Genomic DNA, 25292 nt, shown 5'->3' with positions numbered 1-25292 from the left:
AGCGTTCCAGAGTAATTGCTTCATAAAGTGACAGTGGTCAGAATTGAAAAAATTGGCCCGGTCACGAAGGCAAAAACAGGCTCTGGTGCGAAGTGGTTAACATATTGCCCAGGAAAATCCATTTTGGTTTCGTTTTTGTATGTTTTATTGTGAGTCCGTAAAAGTGGCGTAATACTCTGACAACGTTGTTGACAGCAGTGACCTGGGAGTAAGAAATGCTTCCGGGGGTCTTCCTCCTGCTGTTCCCATGTCATTTGAGCACTGTTCCCATCAATTTCCACAATTTCTAGGCCCTCTGCAAACCGCCGGGGGGAGCTGCCTGAAAAATGCTTAAGTTTCTCATAGACTTACATAGGGCTCGTTGCTCGGATCGAGGTCCCGAGTTTTCCAATGTGCTCGACCCGAGCAATGAGCACCCGAGCATTTTAGTGCTCGCTCATCACTAATCTTTATTTGTTTTATTAGGCAAACTTTCACATTTTTTAAATCGATAATGATATGGAAAATTGAAAAAAAAAATGAATAAAAACAAAGATAACCAAAAATATAACACACAGAAACCTACCGTAATTTAAACCTCACGTCATTTTCTGATGACACATTCCCTTTATTTACTTGAATTATATATTTAACCCCATTGAGTACAATGTATCAGTGAATGTCTTCTGTATCCAATAGTGTCAGTAGAGGACAGATAGCGTCTCGCTGCCACTTTTGCCGTCTCCTTGAGTTCTTGCAGAGAAGGGCTTGACTCTCTGACAAACATAACAAATGGGGTTTAGAAGTTGAAGAACTTGAGCCATCTGCCCAGAAGTATGGTACAAAGTCATTGAAGACCAGATGCTGTGATCCATTGTACGGGACTGGCACAGCCTTTTATCACCGTGTCCTGCTCCATATGTTCACTCGCCAAAGTTACCAGGGCTTAATGGACGGATTTGATTTAAAGGTGCAGAAAATGAAATTGAGATGTTGATGTTGTCGAGAGCAATAATAAGTGGTTTATGTAAATGACTGTAACCCTCCTCACATCCGACAATGATTTATTCTAATGATTTGCAATGATCTCACCAAATGTCGAGGGTATTTGCTCCTGTGAAGCTGCAAAGATTTCTGATGCATTATTCCTATTGCATTATGGGGGAGGGAGGTCCAACCCTAAAACTTAGTAAGAATGATAACTGGTGACGCAGAGGGCAAGGACCACCGATTCTGAAATTCCTTGTCCTGAGTAGGCATGAGTGAACATTTCAATGTTCAGTTCAGAAAAGTTCACCGAACAAATTGATATTCGCCGAATTTATTTGTCGAATATTCGTCGAACATTTCCAAATCCCATAGGAGTCAATGGGGGACAAAAAAATGCATAGAGAACACTTAGAAACGGGACCAAAAGCTGCCAAAACACAGGCAGAGTCTGTATCAGAGTGCAGCAGGCAGAGTCTGTATCAGTAGTGCAGCAGGCAGAGTCTGTATCAGGAGTGCAGCAGGCAGAGTCTGTATCAGGAGTGCAGCAGGCAGAGTCTGTATCAGGAGTGCAGCAGGCAGAGTCTGTATCAGAAGTGCAGCAGGCAGAGTCTGTATCAGGAGTGCAGCAGGCAGAGTCTGTATCAGCGTGCAGCAGGCAGAGTCTGTATCAGGAGTGCAGCAGGCAGAGTCTGTATCAGGAGTGCAGCAGGCAGAGTAGGTATCAGGAGTGCAACAGGCAGAGTCTGTATCAGGAGTGCAGCAGGCAGAATCTGTATCAGGAGTGCAGCAGGCAGAGTCTGTATCAGGAGTGCAGCAGGCAGAGTCTGTATCAGGAGTGCAGCAGGCAGAGTCTGTATCAGGAGAGCAGCAGGCAGAGTCTGTATCAGAGTGCAGCAGGCAGAGTCTGTATCAGAGTGCAGCAGGCAGAGTCTGTATCAGGAGTGCAGCAGGCAGAGTCTGTATCAGGAGTGCAGCAGGCAGAGTCTGTATCAGGAGAGCAGCAGGCAGAGTCTGTATCAGGAGTGCAGCAGGCAGAGTCTGTATCAGGAGTGCAGCAGGCAGAGTTTGTATCAGGAGTGCAGCAGGCAGAGTAGGTATCAGGAGTGCAGCAGGCAGAGTCTGTATCAGGAGTGCAGCAGGCAGAATCTGTATCAGGAGTGCAGCAGGCAGAGTCTGTATCAGGAGTGCAGCAGGCAGAGTCTGTATCAGGAGTGCAGCAGGCAGAGTCTGTATCAGGAGAGCAGCAGGCAGAGTCTGTATCAGAGTGCAGCAGGCAGAGTCTGTATCAGAGTGCAGCAGGCAGAGTCTGTATCAGGAGTGCAGCAGGCAGAGTCTGTATCAGAAGTGCAGCAGGCAGAATCTGTATCAGGAGTGCAGCAGGCAGAGTCTGTATCAGAGTGCAGCAGGCAGAGTCTGTATCAAAAGTGCAGCAGGCAGAGTCTGTATCAGGAGTGCAGCAAGGAGAGTCTGTATCAGGAGTGCAGCAGGCAGAGGCTGTATCAAGAGTGCAGCAGCAGAGGCTGTATCAGGAGTGCAGCAGGCAGAGTCTGTATCAGGAGTGCAGCAGACAGAGTCTGTATCAGGAGTGCAGCAGGCAGAGTCTGTATCAGGAGTGCAGCAGGCAGAGTCTGTATCAGGAGTGCAGCAGGCACAGTCTGTATCAGGAGTGCAGCAGGCAGAGTCTGTATCAGGAGGGCAGCAGGCACAGTCTGTATCAGAGTGCAGCAGGCAGAGTCTGTATCAGAGTGCAGCAGGCAGAGTCTGTATCAGAGTGCAGCAGGCAGAGTCTGTGTCAGGAGTGCAGCAGGCAGAGTGTGTATCAGGAGTGCAGCAGGCAGAGTCTGTATCAGAGTGCAGCAGGCAGGGTCTGTATCAGAGTGCAGCAGGCAGAGTCTGTATCAGGAGTGCAGCAGGCAGAGTCTGTATCAGAGTGCAGCAAGGACTGGTACGCAGCCTTACACAACTTAAACTGCAGAACAGGAAGGTTCCACTACAGCCAACCCAATAGATGGAGACCCAATCAGGATTCCCCACATTTAAAAAAATTAGTGGCAGACACCAGCAAAGTGGCATCAATTTCACTACTGTAGAAATAGTGTAAAAAGGACCCACACCTCTTCCAGTACAGCCAACCCAGGAGATGGAGACCTAACCAGGAGTGTTTACATTGCCCTAAATGAGGGCCTAACACTACCGAAGTGGCATCAATGTCATCAGACTACAAGTAGTTTGAGGCTGCGTGCCCACGTTGCGGATTACAAGCGTTTTTGCTGTGGATTTTCCTCAGTGGAAACGCTTGTAAAACGCTTGGTAATCCGCATCCCATTGTCCCCAATGAGAATCCGCAAGTTCTATGCCCATGCTGCGGATTTTTCTGCAGCGTTTATGCTGCGCTCAAAAATCCGCAGCATGTCCATTAATTTTGCGTTTCCGCATGCGGAATTGCCTTGTGCAATGCATTAAAAACGCAAGGCAATTCCGCATGTGGAAAACGCGCGATAAACGCGCGATAAACACGCAATAAACGCGTGCGGAATTCCGCATGTGTTTTTCCGGGAGAGGACATGCGGAAATGAAGCAGAAATTTTCTGCTTCATTTCCGCAAAGTGGGCACATAGCCTAACGCAGACCGAAATCTGTCCCACTACAGCCAACCGAAGAGATGCAGACTCAATCGGAAGTGTTTACATTTAAAAAAATAGGGCTTAAGACCACCATTTCCGTGGCCAACAGATTGGAGATGGTAGAGTTCAACCTCTTAGCTTTGTCATGTGTAAGGTGCCCCAGTGAGGTAGTCGTGGGCGAGCTGTAGCCCCCTCTCGCTCTGGCACCCTACAGACAATACGTGTCCTCCATCTGAAGTGTGGCTGTGTATGTGGTGCTCTTCACTTACTTCAAGCCATCCGATCGCGGCTGTCTCCAGGCATTTCTCTTCTGGGACCAGGGCAGCAATAAATTCAGAGGACACGAGGTTCTTAACCAGAACTTGGACTTTACTTGGGGAAGAGGAATATGTACAATATTTACAGGCAGATATAATGGGTAAGGCCCGACAGGTTATCATCTCTCTCACAGGCGCTGGTAACTCCCTCAACCCTGGTTCCCTCTTTAAGTGAAGCATCTCTGCGGCTCTAATCTCTAGCCCAAGAGAGACTCTTCTGGATCCAATATCTCTCCCCCACGTCTTAGCCTGGAGTCCTATTTGTCTTCTTCTGCTTCCTGCAGACTAGAAGTGCCCCGGGTTCTCACTACCTCTGATGAGCTTCTCCGGCTGGCTAACAGGACTCTTGCTCTTGCGTAGGGAGACTTTTGCACTATTGATCCCACTGTCTGAGGGTATGGAGCTCCCGTCTACCCTAGCAGCCACATATATTCAGGCTGCCCGTAATGGTCACTGTCCTATCTCTAACTGCCCTCTGGACACTAAAACAGAGGCTTTTTGCTAATGTGCCCACCCTCTGTGAGCTGTCATCACAGAACTTTAACCCATCACTGTCTATAACACTGCTAGCAGACTCAACCTGACATCTGCACCCAGGACAGTGGCATCTTGTGGCTGATTACAGGTACTGCAGCCCACAAGGAACTATGCCAGAGCTAACCCCTTAGCTTGGCCTACCACAGTTCAGAGAGGATTAATTAAGGGAACACTTTCCTTAACTACTTCAGTGCCTAGGGAAGGTTATGTCCTTCCCCACTATTACATTCCCCAACACTTTAATGTTGGTCGTCCCCGACCACACTAAGCAATCAATACATATCAGCAGCTATGACATCATATACATTTACTAAAACATTTTAGTACATGACTGGTCCTGAAGTCTTCTTCTTGAGTAGGAGACCGGCCCTTCTTGGTTAAGGGCCCCGGAACTGCAATTCAGGACAGTCCATTATCAAGTTTCAAACTTCTCAAAGATACCGGTCCTTCTTGGTAAGGACCCTGGAAACACAGTGTCCATGTCCATATTTTTAAGACAGGCCAAAACCTCAATAGCCCCCAATCTCCTTCAAGGGCTGCATTCTGAAGCACACAGTCACAGGTAACACCCTGTGAGTCTCTTTCTTCTTGGCCCTAGCGGGGGTCTCCGGTTCTTCCCGCTAGGCTGCAAGTCTCTTAGATTTGGAGGATATCTATCCTCAAGGTGTGCCTCAGCATTTTAAATTCCAGCAGAAAAAGGCGCAACAAGTGCAACAAATGAAAAATAAAAAGTAAAAACAAAAAGAGCAGCTCTCCTGGGCACACAACTTTTGGGGCTGCTTAAGGCCTTCCTGGCCTGGGAGGTAGGTGAACAGTCCTCCATTTTTCTGTCCAACTTAATTCAACATGGGGCACTCCGCCCCCATTGGGAAACAGTCCCAGAATCAGGACCACAGCTGGTTGGTCCTAGTAGAAGAAAAGGTGAAAGGTCAACGGACCTTTTAGCCAGCTCACTTCTTCCGGGCCTCCCATCGCTCCTTCATGAAGGCGTCCCATGCTGCAGACGAAGGTGGCTTCCTCCATTTCCACGGCTGATCGGGGTATCTGCTAGGCCCGGGGTCCTCGTCCGAGGACGTAGCACTGCCACAGCCGACCTGGGTAGGGCCGTAGCTGGTAACAGAAAAATGATGGACCTCCTAACTGGCACCAGCCTGAGTCTCTCTGGCAGTCCCTTGCTCAACTGCCTCAGCCCCTCCTGGGTGTTGTGGTGCCGACTCCTTCTCTGGCACCTCACTAAGGAAATCAGCTTCCTTGTCGCTTGAGACATCCTCCTCCTCATCGCTCACAATATCTCCCCACTGCCACCTCCTAGGCTCCTCTGCTGGCGGAGTACTGGCCTTAGGTGGGGACAGAAAGCCTTTAGGGGCTTCTCTAGCCCAGCGCTGCTTAGCCTCCCTCTTGGCCCTCCTCTTGAAGACCTCTTCGTCCTTTTCCAGGACATCTTTCCACTTGTATGGACGGGTGAGCGCAGCCGCGTACCACCCCCTGGAACATTCGCATTTTACGAAGTGGACTATGTCCCCCACATGTAGATTGTGGAGGCGGTCAGGCAGGTAGTCGCGTTTTATAACCTCACGGGTAACGAACACCTCGTCCCCGGTCCACTCTTCCTCCAGGAACCCGTACCCCTCACGGATGTGGAACTCGAGGACTCGCCCCCGAGTCTGGGACGCCTCCACCGACTCTCTCCGCGCCGCGTTGGACCCTTCCAGCCAGCCTCTGAGGAAGGTGTCGGTCCATCGCTGCTGCTCTCGTGGCGTCATCGGGGGGTTGCGGGTAATCCACTTCAGACTCCCGAGCTCGGCGTAACGCTTTGCAGAAGGGGTGTTGATGGCCTCCACTGCCAGCTGCCAAAAACTCTCTTGCGGTGCCCTCTTCCTAGGAGGCCTCGCCACCGCCTCCGCGCCACCCCCTTCAGGCCTAGGGGCCCCTGTCACCGTGGAAGCTGTCACGGCAGGCGCCGCAGGCAAAACCGGCCGCTGGGTTATAGGCTGCTCACCTCCATGAAGCTCCGCTGCAGCTGTTGTTCCGGCTCCACCAGAATGTTCTCCACCCTCGGCCGAGGGGGACGGGTCTTCCGGCATCCAGCTCCAGTACCACATGCGGAACTCATGGATAAGCAGGCCCAGCTCCGGATCGGGCCTAGTGGACCACTGGACAGCCACTGGGGGCAAAGACTCACGGACAGCATCCACAAGCGAGCGACTCTCGCTTGCAGCCCCTGGGGTACTCAGCTCTAGCACCTCTTCCTCGGTGCGCATTCCGGACAGGTCATCCGATCCTCCGGTCGCCATTCTCTCAGAGCATCCACCGCAGCACCTCTTTCCTCTCGCGTGCCGGACAGAAAATGGCGCCGGTCGCTTACCGGTGACGCACGTCCTGCGCGTCCAACTCCGCCTCTTCCTGGGCCGGCCTTCTGACGCGACCGCCGTGTCACTCGTCACTCTCAGCAGCTCCGCCTTCAGCCGCGCCCCTTCTCTGTGCGCGTTGATACTCACGGGGCCGGACTTCACTTTACGCCGCGCCCTCTTCCTCACTGGACGTCCCATCCTGGGACGCATCTTCACTGCTGGGTCCATACTTCTCTGGGTCGGAACTCATAGGGGCTGGACATCTTTCCGTGCTCTCCGGCACCGTCCACTCCCACGATAGGCGGTTCTTCTCCTAGACTTTACCGCCATTGTCACCATCTTGGAATCCATGCTCCGGGCCGCCGTCTTGGGCCGCATGCCTTCCAACACTTTCTCCTCAGTGTTCTGCGTCGGATCTTCCCCGCTTTCTTCATGCGAGGTGCTCGCATCCTGCCGACTACGCCAAATGTAAGGTGCCCCAGTGAGATAGTCGTGGGCGAGCTGTAGCCCCCTCTCGCTCTGGCACCCTACAGACAATACGTGTCCTCCCTCTGAAGTGTGGATGTGTATGTGGTGCTCTTCACTTACTTCAAGCCATCCGATCGCAGCTGTCTCCAGGCATTTCTCTTCTGGGACCAGGGCAGCAATAAATTCAGAGGACACGAGGTTCTTAACCAGAACTTGGACTTTACTTGGGGAAGAGGAATATGTACAATATTTACAGGCAGATATAATGGATAAGGCCCGACAGGTTATCACCTCTCTCACAGGCGCTGGTAACTCCCTCAGCCCTGGTTCCCTCTTTAAGTGAAGCATCTCTGCGGCTCTAATCTCTAGACCAAGAGAGACTCTTCTGGATCCAATATCTCTCCCCCACGTCTTAGCCTGGAGTCCTATTTGTCTTCTTCTGCTTCCTGCAGACTAGAAGTGCCCCGGGTTCTCACTACCTCTGATGAGCTTCTCCGGCCGGCTAACAGGACTCTTGCTCTTGCGTAGGGAGACTTTTGCACTATTGATACCACTGTCTGAGGGTATGGAGCTCCCGTCTACCCTAGCAGCCACATATATTCAGGCTGCCCGTAATGGTCACTGTCCTATCTCTAACTGCCTTCTGGACACTAAAACAGAGGCTTTTTGCTAATGTGCCCACCCTCTGTGAGCTGTCATCACAGAACTTTAACCCATCACTGTCTATAACACTGCTAGCAGACTCAACCTGACATCTGCACCCAGGACAGTGGCATCTTGTGGCTGATTACAGGTATTGCAGCCCACAAGGAACTATGCCAGAGCTAACCCCTTAGCTTGGCCTACCACAGTTCAGAGAGGATTAATTAAGGGAACACTTTCCTTAACTACTTCAGTGCCTAGGGAAGGCTACGTCCTTCCCCACTATTACACATGTGTAGGATGAAACAATCTTTTACGTGACCACAACTGCGAGATGGAGGACTGGCTAAGGTGCAGAGAGAGGGCGGAGTATGGTGAACCGGAAAAACTGGTGGAGCGTGAGTGAGGTACAGATGCTACGGTGGATTGAGAAACATGCGGTGTGCTTGGTGAAATAAGCACAGCAGGCGTGTCTGCTTCCGTTACAGCTGACGAGCTGTCACTCAGCCTGACTGGAGCAGGTAAAGAATCAGAGTTTCTGCGATGGGAGACCTGCGTGACAATACTTGGCACAGTAACAGAGGAGGAAGAAGCAGCGGATGCGCTTGATGGGGCAGCTGATGGTTGTTGAGGTGCGCTGGTCCACATTTCAGGGCGGTAAGATTCCCAGCGTAAAGAATGTTGTTTGAGCATGTGAAGGTTCATGCATGTAGTAGTCAAATTATTGCAGTTTTTCCCTCTACTGAGTTTTTTATTGGAAAGTTTGCAGATAACGTGAGTTGGCTCATCCTTTGCAGTGACAAAAAAGGCCCAACCCTTGCTGCCCCTGCGAGCTGCAGACCCATGACCGCTGCTGGCCACAACCACGGTTGTGGCTAAGGATACAGTGCTCCTCGTGCTTGCATCACTCCATGTCTGCGCCGTAGGGCGAAATGTAACCTCCTTGTCTTCCTCCTCCACCTCCTCAGATGAGCTAGTCAGCTGCGTGGCTCTTGTTTCACACCAAGTAGGATCTTCAACCTCCAATGTCATCATCCAATGTGTCCCATTCCTCACCCTCAGAGTGACCCCTCTCCTCTTGTTGCCCTGACAGCACAGTACAGTCCGCATGAGCCTCAGGTATCTGAGTCTCATCGGATCACCTCCCTCCCCTGCGGTTAACGTCTAGTGACGAGGGTCACGAACATGCTCGGACCCTACTTCGTCCTGCCTTGAATCCAAGCTAAAAAAATTTTGGGCATCGGTGCAGATGCTTTCCTCCCCTTGACTCTGTGACTGTTTGGAGTACACTTCTGATGCCCATGGTGTAGAATGGGTGAAGAGTTCTACAGACTCGCCCATCTGTGGTTCGCTACAGTCAGTTGGGCAGTTGGCCATTTGTGACGCGGGGGGAAGCATGGGTAATTGGGGTCCTACCTCTGTGGACTGTACTGTGTGTGGTGTTGAGGTGGAGGAAGAAGAGGAGAGACCACTGGAAGCAGAGCTTGCCATCCACTGGAGCACCTGTTCTTTCTGGGCCTTATCAACAAGGCATATTGCTGTGCGGCTGCCAAAGGAAGGGAGTGGAGTAGGCCGTCCACTAACATAAGTTGTCTGTTGTCTTTGGATAGGACCTGTTTGTGTTGGTTCACTAGTGCTTTCATTAACATTACCACGTACCCCACATACACCTTGAACACCAAGCGTATTCCCCCATCCACTACGCTCTCTCTTTTTCCCACTCATGTTGGTCAGATACAGTGGTAGGAGCACGCAATTAACTAAAGAAAAATATGTTTTTTTCCTGTGCAATAGCTCAGCACACACCTGAAGTTCAGCGACACTAAATGACAAGGTAAGATATGGCCTGCCGTATAACGTTACTAACAGACAAAAGAAATTTGTTAGTGTGCATGAGGCCGATAAAACCTACGAGATATTCTCCAAACAATTTCAAACTGAGATGTCCCCTGCTGTATTACTTTAGGAACTGAAGAAATTTTTTTTTTTTGAATGTGGATGAGGCCAGTACGACATAGAATATATGCTCCAAAATATTTCAAACTCAGATCTTGCCAGCTGTATCACTTTACTCAGAGCTAAAAATATTTTTGGGTTACTCTGCATAAGCTCTGCGTCCAGCTGACTTGCACCACCACTGACGTAGTAGCTGGCTTATACCACTGTATGACTTTTGGCACAGGAAAAAATATTTTTTGGACTGGGCCTAGTAAGAGAAGTTTTTTTTTTAGTGTGAAACCAGCACAAGGTCAACACCACTAAAATAGGATCTGCTTTTTAGCAAACTGGATCAACTTTGCCACAGTAAAAAACCTTTGTTGGACTCTGCCTGACAACCAAAAATATATATAGGTTTGACTGTGCGTACAAGCTGACTTTGACCGCCACTGACGTAGTAGCTGGCTTATAGCGCTGTATGACTTTTGGCACAGGAAAAAGATTTTTTTTTGGCTGGGCGCAGCAAGAGAAAAAAAATGTATTTTTTTACTTTGAAACCACTTGAAGTTCAATTCCACTAAAATAGCATCTGACACTAAAAAAAAAAAGTTTAGTGCACACAGCTTTCAATATCACAATAGCAACAGAAAAAAAACAGATTTTGTGCTCTGCAATAAGAAGCTTTGCAGACTGTGCAGAGCACAATTTCCACCCCACTAAATGAAGAGGTGCACTGCGCTTGCTTGATCACATTAGCAAGTGCAAAAAAAGATTCAAGACATGGAGCTCTATACCAGCGGCGCACAGCACTATTGTATGGCATGGGCTCTCTGTTTCTGTCAGAATCTCAGTACTTGCACAAGAACACCAAAAATGTGCTGCACCAGCGGTTGCAGAGGTGCACAGGCCAGGAATTATCTACACTATCTGACTACCACACAAGCGCCCATCTATCTAGCTAATATCTCTCATTACACAGGAGAACACTGAGCTGCGTCTGTCTCCAGCAGTGACATGGATATTATGGCGCTGAGGGAAAATGGCCGCTTTTTATATTGAGAGGACATGTGATTTCTGCAGCAAATTGCAGAAGTCCTTATGTCTGGACAATGTAGATGCTTCCTGCGCTATGATTGGCTGGCCGTGCTTTCCTTAGTTAAAGTTACCGCCCACAGGAAAAAAAAAAAACAGTGCGCCACTGATCTGACCTGTTGTAAGCTCTCCACAGCCCCCACAATCTCCTGGCACATGTCACCGCTCATCATACACTTGCACTGTGCTAACAAAACTGTTCAAAACTACGTGGTTGCCCTGTATTCGCGGTCCCGCGCAAATTCGTCAAACTTTTCCGATTTCAGAAAATTTGCTCGCCTTTGCGATCAAAAATCCGAATGTGCCTGTCACTGTCTCCACACTTTCCTTATCTGCTATGTTACTATTGTGTGGAGGCTGTCAGTCTGTTTTTGGTTTTGCTGGGTCGTTTCTGCAATCATCTGTGTTCACTTCCCTTGATTAGTCTTCTACTTAAGCATGCTAGCTCCTTCACCCAGTGTCAATTGTACACTTGCTGTTGCCTGTGTAGGACTGATCTCTCTGTGCTCTGTGCCTGACTATTTTCCCTTACCTGGATTTTGACCATTTGCCTGTTATCTGACTTCTCTTTTGTCTGCTCCCTGTGTACTGCCTTGTCTTTCTGGTTTTCCTGACCCCGGCTTGTGTAGTGGTTTACGTCTCTGACTTCTCCTTGTTGTACTGCGCCATTTTCCTGGACTTGGCTTTGGATTGTTTGACCTCCCTCTATTTATCCAGTAAGTAGCACTTATATTACTGAAAGAAATATTATGTTAGTCTCTTCTCTCCTCTTCTGAGACTGTTATTTCTCGCGTCACAGTGCCATATTCATGCCGAATTTGAAACTTTCAAACATTCGTCGAGCAAATTCGCTCAACACTAGTCCTGAGTAGTGTTGAGTGAGTATGTTTTGTTAACCCTTTCGCCGAGTATGCTCGGGCCGAGCACCGAGTATTTACAGCTGCTCGGTGTTATGTTTGAAACACTCCCATGTGCATGATTTGCGACTGTTTGACAGCTTTAATACATGTGAGGAATGTCTATTTCTTATACATTCCTCACATGTATTAAAGCTGTCAAACAGTTGCAAATCATGCACACAGGAGTGATTCAAACATAACACCGAGCAGTTGTAACTACTCGGAGCTCGGCCCGAGCATACTCGGCGAAAGGGGTAACAAAACATACTCTCTAATCACTAGTCCTGAGTACTGATGGGTGAGTAATAAAATGCTCGGGTGCTCAATTCTCAGGTCGAGCACATTGGAATACTCGGGTGATCGACCCGAGCAACGAGCCCTATGTAAGTCTATGGGAAACTCGAACATTTTTCAGGCGGCTCCCCCCAGCAGTCTGCAGAGGGCCTAAAAATTGCACAAATCGAGGCGAACAGTGCTCATATAACATGGGAAGAGCATGGACAAGACCCATGGAAACATTTCGGATCCCCAGGGCACTGCTGTCAACAACGTTGTCAGAGGTATTACGCCACTTTTACGGCCTCACAATAAAACATGCAAAAACGAAATCAAAATGGATTTTCCTGGGAAATATGTTAAGGAACATCCTTTCCAGGGTAATGACTTGTATATAAGGCAAAATAAATAACCAAAAACAAAAATACTCCTCCACACCTTGGGCTATGTTAACATGCAGCATTTCTGATATGTTTTTGCACTTTTGCATTGCTTTCAGCCGTGACAAGTGCATTCACTGGGAAATGTCATTTTAACATTTTACAACCTTATCTGGCCATGTGGTGTGTGAGATATCATCAGACACATCCTGTTTCATTTATGAAGGAGGGATTCTGAAAGTTACAAAGCCTATATTTATAGGGCCAGCAGTCGGCCCTCACTATTCTTAGAGAGCCATCAGCCGCCTATGCTTTGTTGTTCTCATTACTAAAGAATGGGTCTCCTATACTGTTATTGCGTATGCAGTGATTGGCAGGGATGGACGCACCCCAATACCCCTTTGAAAATTTGGACAAACCCCAATACCCCTATGAAGAGACTTGGAGGAGGGCCTCCTGAAAACAATGTTCCCATTATTAGGAAGTAGGTCTCCCATTGTATTTGCCTATGCAGTGAATACAAGGGCTGCCAAAAATTGTGAGCCACTCCAATGCACCTTGGAAAAGACGTGGTGGAGGGCCTCATAAAAAAATGTTCCCATTAGAAAGGAGCGGGTCTCCTATACTTGTAATGCTCATGCACTAAGTGTTTGGGCTGACAAACATTTACCCCTGGGGGGGTATACATGAACATACTGTATAAAAATTTTTTTTAACGGGCATCAAAAACACCCTTTAAAAAAATGATGTGGGTGTTGCATCACGGACCACGGTCACCCTGGTGATATGGTGGTGGAGAAGGAGGAGGACATCAGCAAATCACCAAAATCAGGAAGCGTATACCCATGTGTGGATGTGAAATGGTGCATGGGAATACACCTCCCAAGAAAAAAACACTGGATTTGAGGTTGTTACGCTGCTATCATTCGGTGGTGTTGAGAAGTCTGGCCCAATCCAGCCCTTGTCCATTTTTATAAGAGTCAGCCTGTCAGCATTTTCAGTTGACAGGCGGATGCGCTTATCAGTTATAATTCCACCAGCGGCACTAAAAACCCGCTCTGATAAAACACTGGCGACAGGGCAGGCCAGGACCTCAATGGCATAGAGAGCCAGTTCATGCCATGTGTCCAGCTTGGATACCCAATTATTATAAGGCACAGAGGAATCACTGAGGACATTGGTGCGGTCGGCAAGGTACTCCCTCAGCATCTTCCCAAACTTTGCACTCCTTGTGATAGTACCTCGCACCTGAGGGCCTGTGCGATGGGAGGGGCTGAGAAAACTCTCCCAGAACTTTTACAGTGTTCCCCTGCCTCTGCTGGATTGGAGTGGTGTCTCTCTCGTCTGTACTCCTTGGTAGTCCAAAAAACTGTCACCTTTGCCGCCAGAGTTTTAAGATGGGAATTTTTTTAATCATTCCGCAACAAGGGTCATCTGGTACTGCCCAATTTTTGTACACCTGTCTGCCTCAGTAAGAAGAGATAGAAAGTTTTCATTGTAACACGGATCTAGAAGTGTCACCAACCAGTAATGGCTGTCACCCAACATTTTGAGAATGCGAGGGTCACGGGAAAGGCAGCGTAACATAAACTCAGCCATGCGTGCCAGACTGCTAACAGGCAAGACTTCCGTGTCCTCACCAAGAGGAGGACTGACCATGATCTCCTCCTTCTCCTCCTCCTCCCTGTCCTCAGGCCATCCACGCTGAACAGATGGTATGACAGCTGTTCAGGTAGTACCATCTATAGCGCATGAAACTAGCTCCTGTTCTTCCTCTTCCTCCTCCTCCTCTTCCTCATTGTCATCCAATCCACGTTGGGATGAGATGAAGCTGGGCTGTGTGTAATCACCCTGTATGGTTCCTTGCTCCACCTGCAATACATCCTCTTTGATTGTGAGCAGAGAGCGTTTCAGAAGACAGAAAAGCGGGATGGTGAAGCTAATTATGGCATCATCGCCGCTCACCATCTTGGTGAAGTTCCTAAAGTTTTGGAGGATGGTACATATGTCTGACATCCATGTCCACTCCTGAGGTCTTATGTCTGGAGTCTGAACTAAATACCGACGGTCTTGTTGATGTTGGTAGTCAACAACTTCCCTCTTCTGCTCACAAATCCTTCCCAACATCTGCAGTGTAGAGTTCCAACACATGGGGACATCACACACCAGTTGGTGAGCCGGAAGCTGCAAACACTGCTGAAGCATGGCAAGGGCAGCGGAAGCTGTAGAGGACTTTCTAAAATGGGAACACAGGCGGCGAACTTTTACAAACAGATCTGGCAGTAAGTTTTCAGAAACCGCTGAACCACGAGGTTAAGCACATCGGCCGGGCATGGTACATGTGTGAGCTCACCTCAGAGCCACCACCAGGTTCCGGCCATTGTCACACACGACCATGCCTGGCTGTAGGTTCAGCGGTGTGAGCCACAGATCTGTCTGCTCTTTCAGAGCTGTCCACAACTCTTCAGCATTGTGCGGTTTGTCACCTAAGCATATTAGCTTCAACACAGCCTGGCTTCCACTATGTTAACCCTGTGTGCCGTCAGCGAGATGTACCCTCCCTGCCCACAAGCACTTGTCCATGTGTCCGTGGTTAGGTGGACTTTCCCGGTAACTGCGTTGTTGAGGGCACGGCTAATGTTTTGGGACACGTGCTTGTGTAATGCAGGGACAGCACACCCAGAGAAATAGTGACGGCTGGGAACCGAGTACTGAGGAACGGCCGCCGCCATCAGGTTGCGGAATGCTGCCGTCTCCACGAGTCTAAAAGGCAACATTTCTAGCGCAAGCAGTTGCGAAATGTGGGAATTTAGTAGTGTGGCCTGTGGGACTTTGGCTGCATGTTTGTGCTTGCGTTCCAAGGACTGAGGTATAGACAACTGAATGCTGCGCTGGGACAAGGACGTGGACGTGCTTCCTGATGCTGCTACTTGAGAGTGTGCAACGACAGGTGCAGGGCAGGAGGCATCTTCGCATGCACCATGGCCAGGGGATTGGCTTACATGCACAACAGCGGAAGAAGCAGTGGTGCCACCCACAGACACTGTTCCTGGACCCTGGGGTTCGGCCCACAAAGTCGGGTGCTTTGCTGCCATGTGCCTGATCATGCTGTTGGCGGTCAGGCTGGTTGTTTTGCTACCCCTGCTGATGCTGGCCTGGCAGGTGGTGCAAATGGCCTTTTTGGGGTTATCGGCAGATTCTTTAAAAAACAACGAGACTTGGGAAGACCTTTTGTGTTGGTGTTACGGGGAACGGTTGCCTGCCTTCTTTCTGTGGCCACTACACTGCTTCTTCCTGCCTGTTGGGGTGCTCTGCCTCCTTCCCCCTGTGTGCTACTCTCCTTGCTCTGCATGTCCTCCTGCCAGGTTGGGTCAGTTACTATATCATCCACCACCTCGTCTTCCACTTCCGCACTCTGGTCCTCCTCCTGACTTTTTGGCAATTGTGTCTCATCATCGTCCACCTCTTTTGACACTTTCCCACCATCGCCTCCAATATTTGGACATCGCTTCATGCGATCTCCTCTTGCCCCGCTTCAAGTGGACCGGGCAAGAGGCCCGAATCTATAAATGGAAAACTGAACAGCTCTTCGGAGTGTCCAAGTGTGGGATCAGTTGTCTCCCGGCACTCGTCATGGTGGGAGGAAGGAGGTTCAGGGTGAGGAATATGCGGTCCAGACTCACAGATACTGAGACTTGACCGTGTGGAAGACAAGGTGGTGGTGGTGGTGGCTAAGTGGCTGGAAGCATTGTCTGCTATCCATCCAATAACCTTTTCACACTGCTCTGTGTTCAATAGTGGTGTTCTGCGGTCCCCTATTAATTGTGACAGGAAGGTCGAGTGAGAAGATGTGGGTGTTTGTTGTGGCACAATTTCAGCTAGCCCACGGCCTCAGCCTCTGTATGCACTTTCACCATCATGTCCAGTTCCCCGTCCCTTGCCACGCTTCTTGCCCATTTTAAATGGAGGGCAATATCTTCTACGCTCACTACTACAAATGGCTGAATTTGGAGCGAACTTATATGTGATCCGTGTGACGGACAAACCACAGTTTTAAATAGATGGCCTGTAGGTAACTATTTTTAACAGCGCTGACCTCGTGTCAATAAGTTCTCTGACACACTGCAACAAAATTTCAATAGAGGCCAGAAATGGCAGAATTTTCAGCGCAATGACATGTGATCCATGTGACGGACAAACCACAGTTTTAAATAACTGTATTTTTAGTGCTGTAATATGGAAAGGACCTGACTGTATTCTGCAGTGCCAACAAGAAAATTGCGCAGAAAAACTGTGTTCTCTGGATTGCTTTTTAAGCAAATAATTAGGATTAAGATCCAAAAAAAATTATTCCTGGCCCCTGATACCTGGGGCTATTTCTACAAATATAATATCTGTAAAAGCACCAGCAGACAGAACTGGAGCTCTTTTATAATAAAAGTACAAAAACACATATACAAAACACAAAAACCAAACCACAGATATAATTATACAACAAACAAACAACTAACAACCAACAAAACCCCAGCAAGACATAACCTAAAATCTGAAATTATACGAGTCCAACAAAGAAATATGTGACGACACAAAGTCCAAGTCCTCCAGCAGACTCTCTAGGAGACCCCCCAGCAAGGGAAGACGCTACCATACCTCCAGGGTGCGCCCTAAAACGCAGCAGACAGAACTGGAATGGACCCTCTTGCTATGTGCACTGCAGTCTGCTATATACTCTGCCTGCCTCCCAAGCACTGATATCTCTGCAGCTGGATTAGTCCTCAGAAGGACTGTTTGTTGAGATGGATATGTAGAGAATCATGTAGGATACCTACACTAACTAATAAACAACCGAATCTCTCCCTAGCTCAGCAGTACCTCTCCCTACGCTGCCTGATTGTGGAGTAGACTGTGACGAGCATGACGGCGCCAGGTCTGATATACACCTGATGACGCTGTGCAGCCAGCCAATCACTGTAATGCCACAACCAACATGGCTGCGGCATTACAGTGCGTGGCAGACAATCCCTGCATGTTCATTGGCTCTGTAAAGAGCGCCAAACATGTAGGGAGGGGACCTGAGCATCCGCCCGAGCAACCTGGAAATACTCAGTGAGCGCCGAGCATCTCGAGCTGTGTGATGCTCGTGCGAGCACCGAGCAGTACCGAGCATGCTCGCTCATCACTAGTCCTGAGTACATGGGCAGCAATCATCTGATAATCTTCTTTGCCTTATCCCTAAATTAATTGCAAGAAGTTCTCAATTCATTGATTGACTCTGTTTTGCTTCTGCTTTGTTGCAGATGAACAAGCAGAACTGCAGTGTAAAGCACAGTGAGGCATGGAGACGCTGCATGATCAGCTCATCAGACAGGAGGTGGGTTTCAATGTGTCTCCAATTCCCAAATATAGCTCCAATCACTGATCATAACTACAGTATGTGTTTTGTGTGTTTTGAAACAGAGCTGCAGTTTAAAGCAGCAGGGATATGGCAGCAATCTGTGCCAATGAGAAGAAGGAAACAATACTCAGAGAATCTCTATTTATAATTGTGCACTACAGGAGTCTATCATGGGGTTGTCAGATTTATGATGAAAATGATTGTCTTAAAGAAATCGTTCTTCTCATGGTCACATCCTGGAATAACAGCTGCAGAGCTGAGAAAAATGTTGTTTTTATTTTTTAATATCTGCTCAAAATTGTGGAGATATTAGTTCATACAGTTTATATTATAATTTATGAGTCCACGCGGGAGTTACCTGAGATTGGCTCTGGGGGTGTGTACTTTTTCCCCTGCATGATATTGACCAATTATAAGCAGAAGGCGTCATGTAAGAGTAAAAAGAAGACACCCCAGAAAAGCTTAGAACAGGCTTTTTCTGTGTTAGACTTGCAATGATAGATAACTCTGATCTCTGCAGATACAATGTAGAATATAGCAGAGCTGAGTGATTGCAAACCCTTCCAGCTTTCATCTCTCTCCCTTCATCTTACTCCATCCTCCAACACTGACTGCTGTGAGAAGAGACCTGGAGGTGTTTATAATTACAGTCTGCTCTGCTGTATTTCTACACAGTAGGTGCAGAAATCAGAGCTGAGAACAGGGCTGTCTATGTCTACCATTATATGAATCACACAGAAAAAGCCTGTTCTAAGTTTTTTTTGGGAGGTGCTCTTTTTTTCCCCGACATGACGCCCCCTGCTTATGATTGGTCAATGCCATGCAGAGTAAAATGTACATACCCTAAGAGACAAATCTCTAATAGCATCCACTTAGGCTTATGAATTGCAACCTAAACTTTAAAAGCCAATATTTGTGCAAAGAAGAGGATAAATTTAAAAATAAAACTTTTACTCAACTTGGAAGTCACTATTCCATGAAATGGTCAGTTTACGGAGTTCACACTAGTGAAAGGTTGTCTTTAGTCCAGGTTCATATGATCATTAGTGTTGAGCCACCCCCGTAGTGTTCGAGTTCGGTTTGGTTCGTCGAACACCCATGTGTTCGCCGAACTGTTCGTCGAACACCTTCGAACACCTTTAAAACCAATGGCAGGCAAACAAAAACACATAGAAACACATAGTAAACACCTTCAAAGGTGTCCAAAAGCTGACAAACTGCTCAGAAGACACAACTAACACATGGAAAAGTGACAAGTACATATAGTCATGCGAAAAGAAAAGAGGTGGAGGAGTAAAAGGAGGGGAAGACACAGATATAGGCATGTCATGCCCTTCTAAAATCCAAAAAGTGAGAAGCCGACACGTTCAGTCCGCTCCTGCCCGTGCCACCTCCGTGTCGCCGGGTTTGTGCCAGAGCCGCGGTGAACCCTGACGGCCAGCCCCCCTCTCCCAATACTGGTGCCTGTCCGCTGGTGGGTCGAGCGAGCCCCCCTGTGGTGGAGGCAGCTCTAAGCTTTTTAATTTAAATTGTCTCTCTAATTTGAATGAATACACTTTAAATCCATTTACAAGGATCTATTGGAGGGCAAGTCTCATGCCAGCAGCCGCGTAATTCCAGCTCCAGTAGCGTCCACTAAAGCTGCTGCAGTTAAAAAGCTTTTATAAGGATCGAGCTCGGCTGTCCACCGCAAGGCATCCTACTGCCAGTCCCAGCCCCTATGCCTTGGGGTGCCTCCTGATGCTCTTCACTGAGTATCCCGTGGTCCCGAAGCATTTCCTTTGAAAAAATTAAGTGTCCAAACTACAGGTGGTGTAGCTTGCTTAACAGCCGGGATAATCCGCTGACTAGCAGACACTGCTACTAGGCACAAAGTATTTCCTGGGCTAGATGCAGTTAAAAATTTGTAATTAGATACTCTCGTTGGATGCTGAGAAAGCATTCCATAGAGTCTCCTGGCACGCCATATATGATTCTCTTAAAAAGCTTGGGGTAGGGGTCTAGGGGACCCTTTTATAGCCAAAATCACGGCCCTGTATCACAATACGTCACCTAGGCTGAAGATAAATGGAACTGTAGCACCCTGAGGGCTCAGTTGCTACAGAGGTATTGCACCTCACCCAGAGGTGTGATATCTCACTCTCAGGTAAGAATGGAGTGTGGATCAGGACCCGACACCTGCATGCATTACACCACATTGCCGTGGGGCAGGGCGACCAATATGCCTCGGAGATGGGCACGACAGTCCCTGTCCCTGGCTGGAGTGGGGGGAGGGAACACTGAGGAAGGGGAACCCTGTAGTGCAGGAGCAGGGAGGAAGCAGTTCCTGGGTGCATTGAGAAGGGAGTATAAAAGGTGGGCACCATCTTAGTTCAGTGCAGAGAAGTCTGAGCAGAAGTGGCAGGGAGCAGGGGCTCTGCATGAGCTCTGCTCTGGAGGCGGGCCTAGTAACAGAGGCCCAGGCCTGGAAGAGGGAGAAGGAAGGAAGAGGAGCGGAGAAGGCTCCAGGAACGAGGAATGAAGGGATCCCAGGGGTGCAGACGGGCGAGTCGCCACCGCACGCCCGAATCCACCTGCGTGGAGGGGTTAGGCCAAAGGGGGAGACCGGTCCCCGAAACTAGTGGAGGCAGGAAGTGACCCTCAGCTAGAAACCGGAGGCTGTGACATTTTATGTGGCGCAGCCCCTCGCTACACCCGCTAGGAAGGCACCACATAGGGTCAGGGAAACTGGCGCCAAGTTTACCAAGAGGAGGCCCGAGGCAGCCGGACAGAAGGGTTGGTAAGAAAGGCCAGACAAAGGACACACAAAGGGGGTCCTGTGAAGCGCTCCAAAGTTATCTGGGAGTTGTCTGAGCCCCTCACCTGGTGAGCACAGTACGACGTGGGCAGCCGTTACCTGCAGACGTGGTCTGGATAATAAGAACTGTGATTAAAGGCCCTGGACTGCATCACTGACTCCGTGTCGTTACTGCTGCTGCCCTGCACCATCACCCCCATCCTCCGCATACACTGCCCTGAGGCTATACTCCTCCAATGGGGAGTTATGCTACGCTCTGCTGCACCCACAACACCAGCCTCAGCGGTCTGCCCTGCAGCGGCGGTTCACTCTGACCGCAATCCACGGGTGGCGTAGTCGGACATTTAAACATCAAAACCACATAAATAGTTCCGCCACTGGTTTGACCACCCTGAGCCACGGAACCGGGTCGCCGCCACGAAGACTACAACCACCAGCATCCACCAAAAAGGGTCCGGCTCCGGGTGTTCCAAGGCCCAGGGGGTGCATCAGAACATTTTCATCACCTTTCACAATCACCAATGGGACAAGGCAGGGATGTCCTCTGTCCCCTCTCTTATACATCCTAGTGACGGAGCACCTGCTCTCATCAATTCGCCATAACCCCAATATTAGGTGGATTGAGGTGGGAGGCACCGAGTACAAGTGCTCTCTATTTGCTGATGATGTCCTAGTATATATCACTCAATCACATATATCCATCCATGCTGTTTTGGCTGAAATAGATCACTTTGTTACATGGTCAAATTTAAAATCAATGCAGCGAAGTCTGAGGCCCTCGATGTCTCCCTCCCCAAATCCATATAGGATTCCATCCAGTCCAACTTTCCCTTTGCCTGGCCCTCACAGGGTATCAAATACTTAGGAATTCCTATTCATAGAGACCTCTCCCATCTATGTTATCTTAATTTTGGGCCCTTTATTGAACAACTCCATACAGACCACGGTTGGCAAGTTAGAACTGTAAGATTCACTACGTGAACCACTGGTGTTTTGTGGAAAAGCACATGTACACTGTGTTCCAAATTATTATGCAAAAAGTGTTTAGGAGTGATAAGGGAAGAATTTGTTTGTTTGTCAGTTAAACTCATTGATGGTGATGTGTGTCAGGGCTCTTTATATCACTGTAAGCAATTGCAGACACCTGTGCTAATTAGTTTGGCAGGTGTGTCCAATGAAAGGCAAGACTACTTAAGAAGGCTGTCTCACATTAATAAGCAGCCTACATTTTCTGCCAAAATGGGAAAGAAAAAGGATGTGTCGGCTGCTGAGAAGCAACAAATTGTGGAGTGTTTAGGTCAAGGCATGACTACAATCAACATTGTGCGATGATCAGGATGAAGTGTCTTGGCAATCACAGTACACACGTGTGCGTGCTGATAAGGGCAAATTGAGGACTCTTTCCTACAGGCAATTACGTCAGGTTAAAAGAGCAGCGGCAAAAAAGCCTTGTCATAGCAGCAGACAAGTTTTTGAAGCTGCTGGTGCCTCCAACGTCCCCCGAACAACAAGATGCAGGGTCCTTCAGAGGTTTGCAGCTGTGCATACGCCATCCTGTTGACCTCCTCTATCCACTTCACACAAGCAGAAACGGCTCCAGTGGGCTAAACATTACATGAAGACTGATTTCAAAACTGTTTTGTTCACGGATGAGTGCCGTGCAGCGCTCGATGGTCCAGATGGATGGAGTGGAGGATGGCTGGTTGATGGACACCCCACGCAAAAACGGCTACAGCGCCAACAAGGAGGAGGTGGAGTAATGTTTTGGGCTGGAATCATGGGGAGAGAGATTGTCGGCCCCTTTAGGATCCCTGAAGGCGCTAAAGATGAACTCCATAATGTATGTGGATTTTCTCAAACAGCACTTCCTGCCATGGTTCAAGAAGAAGAACCGTGTATTTCACAGCAAGATCATTTTTTTGCATGATAATGCACCATCTCATGCTGCACATAAAACATCTGCATCTCTGGCTGATATGGGCATAAAAGGGGACAAACTTATGGTGTGACCCCCATGCTCCCCTGACCTCTACCCCATTCAGAACCTCTGGAGCATCATCAAAAGGAGTGTCTATGATGGCGGGAGGCAGTTCACATCTAAGCAACAGCTCTGGGAGGGTATTCTGTCCTCATGCAAAACAATTGAAGCAGAAACCATCCAAAACCTGACAAATTCAATGGACGAGAGAGTTCAGAAGCTCCTTTCGAACAAGGGGTCCTATGTGAAAATGTAACATCACCTAGAATAAAGTTTTGAGTTGAAAACTGTTTGATTTCAGTTTCTAATAACCTGCTAATGCTTATAATTTCAAAAATGACCATTTTTTTGGTCTTTATTAAAATGAAAAGGTTGATCGAAAAGTTTGGGGGATCTAAGAGTGTGGCAACCCAGTAGTCATGATTACTTCGAATTCTGACAATATGAGGGTCATGCTGCAGGTAGTGCAGCAAGAAGGCACTTATGTGTCTTGCGCATCTCGGAGCCCCAAAATTATTTTTCGGGCTAGATGCAGCTAAAAATTATTATTAATTTTAAATCTGGTGGAGCTTAGTATAGATGGCCTAATAGGATCAGTGCTGCACACTGCTACAAAGCCCAAATTATTTTCCAGTCAAGATACAGATAAACATGATTAGCAATTTTAAATCTGGTGGAGCTTATTATAGATGGCCTAATAGAATCAGTGCTGCACACTGCTACAAAGCCCAAATTATTTTCCAGCCAAGATACAGATAAACATGATTAGTAATTTGAAAGCTTAAAATGGTTGGTAGGGTGATTTTAAACAATCATCAAGCTTTCCCCAGGATGACACAGGGGTAGAAAAGTCATTTCGGATCCATGATTTGTTCATCTTTATGAACGTGAGTCTGTCTACATTATCAGTGGAGAGCCGCGTGCGCTTATCTGTCAGCACACCACCAGCAGCGCTGAACACACGTTCAGACAGAACGCTGGCTGCGGGGCATGACAAGATCTCCAAGGCGTAAGTGGCTAGCTCCGGCCATTTATCCAGATTGGAAGCCCAAAAAGAGCAAGGGTCCAGTGACACAGTCATGGCTTCAATGTTTACTTGGAGATACTCCTGTACCATCGTCTCTAGGCGTTGACTATGTGTCAGACTTCTTGTCTCCTGTGGCCTTGCAAAGGATGGGCTAAAAAAGTGGTGAAATGATTCCGCAAAATTGATGTTACCAGCAGATACTGTGGTTCTGACGCGCCCCCTGGGCCATGTTCAAGGGATACCCGGAGCCGGATCTGTATGGGGGTAGTAGTCCTTGTGGCGGTGACCCGGTCCGTGCCCAGGGTGTCAAACTAAGTGTGTGGCAGTTCTTTGTAGATGTTGTTTAAGTGTCGACTACGCCACCCGTTGAGTGCGGCTTTGAAGCCGCCGCTGCAGAGCAGTCCGCTGAGGCCGGTGGTATATGTGCAGCAGTGATGGTATAACCCCCAACGGGAGGGGTATGGCCTCAGGGCAGCAGGTGTGGATGATGGGGGTTGTGATGATGCAGGAAGGAGAGGCAGAGTCAGGAGATGCAGTTTCAGGGTTTTTACTCACTGATGTTGCTTTAGTCACTCTGGCCTTGAGTGACCACCCGAGCCGTGCTGCGTCCACCAGGTGCGGGACTTGGCTAACCCCCAGGCAGTTCCGGAGCGTGGTCCTGAGCTTCCCTCTCACTCTCTTTCTCCTGGCCGTCCCCACCAGGGATCCACCTCTGTCCAGCTCCCTCGGGCCTCTTAGTGGTTGAACCTTCTCTGGCTTCCCTGGCCCTACTCGTGGTGTGCCTTCCTGGTGGATATGGTGAGGGTCGTGGCAAAACTTGCCCACGACCTCCGGTTCCTGGTTAAGGGTTACTTCTGCCTCCGCCAGCTTGGGATCCGGTGCCCTCTTCTGCTAACCCTTCACCCTTTCTGGTCTGATTCTGGGATCTTAGGGTTCCCTCTGTCTCTGCTTCTCTGGGCCTTTCTTCCTCCTCTCTCTCTTCACTGCAGGCTTTGCTCTGGAGCTGGGCCCAGCCGGAGCCACAGCTCCCTGTCAGCCCTCCTGGCTGAGCTCCTCTGCTCTGCTCCTCCTCTCTCTGACTAAAGACCCTATTCTAAGATGGTGCCCACCTTATATACTCCCTCTATGTGTGAACCCAGGTGACCAGCACCCAATGGGCTCCTAGCTTTACCCAGACTACTCCCCCTATCTGCCCCTACACTACTGGGATGTTCCACCCCCCTCCCACTCCAGCCAGGGACAGACGCTGTCGTACCTGCACATATACTGGTGGGAGTACCGTTGTTCTGTCCCCCTGAAATGGGATGTATGTAGTGCATGCAGCCTACTAAGCTCAGTTCCACACTCCATCCTTACCCGGGAGTGGAATACCACACCTCTGGGTCGAGGTGCAATACCCCTGTAGCAGCCGAGCCCTCAGGGTGCTACAGTTCTGTTACGGTTTGAGTGCTGAACACTTGACGGTCCCACGGTTGGCAAGTTGGAACTGTGAGATTCACTACATGCACCACTGGTGTTTTGTGGAAAAGCACATGTAAGATTCTGCAACAGTCTCTGCTGATACTCCTGCATGCGTGCATCCCTTTCTATGGCAGGAATAAT

The sequence above is a fragment of the Phyllobates terribilis genome, unplaced genomic scaffold (genome assembly GCF_046119375.1).
Source record: "Phyllobates terribilis strain yellow unplaced genomic scaffold, ASM4611937v1 Scaffold_7__3_contigs__length_470593459, whole genome shotgun sequence".
Classification (NCBI taxonomy): domain Eukaryota; kingdom Metazoa; phylum Chordata; class Amphibia; order Anura; family Dendrobatidae; genus Phyllobates; species Phyllobates terribilis.
The sequence above is the reverse complement of the archived record's forward strand: the minus strand, read 5'-3'. Positions refer to the sequence as shown.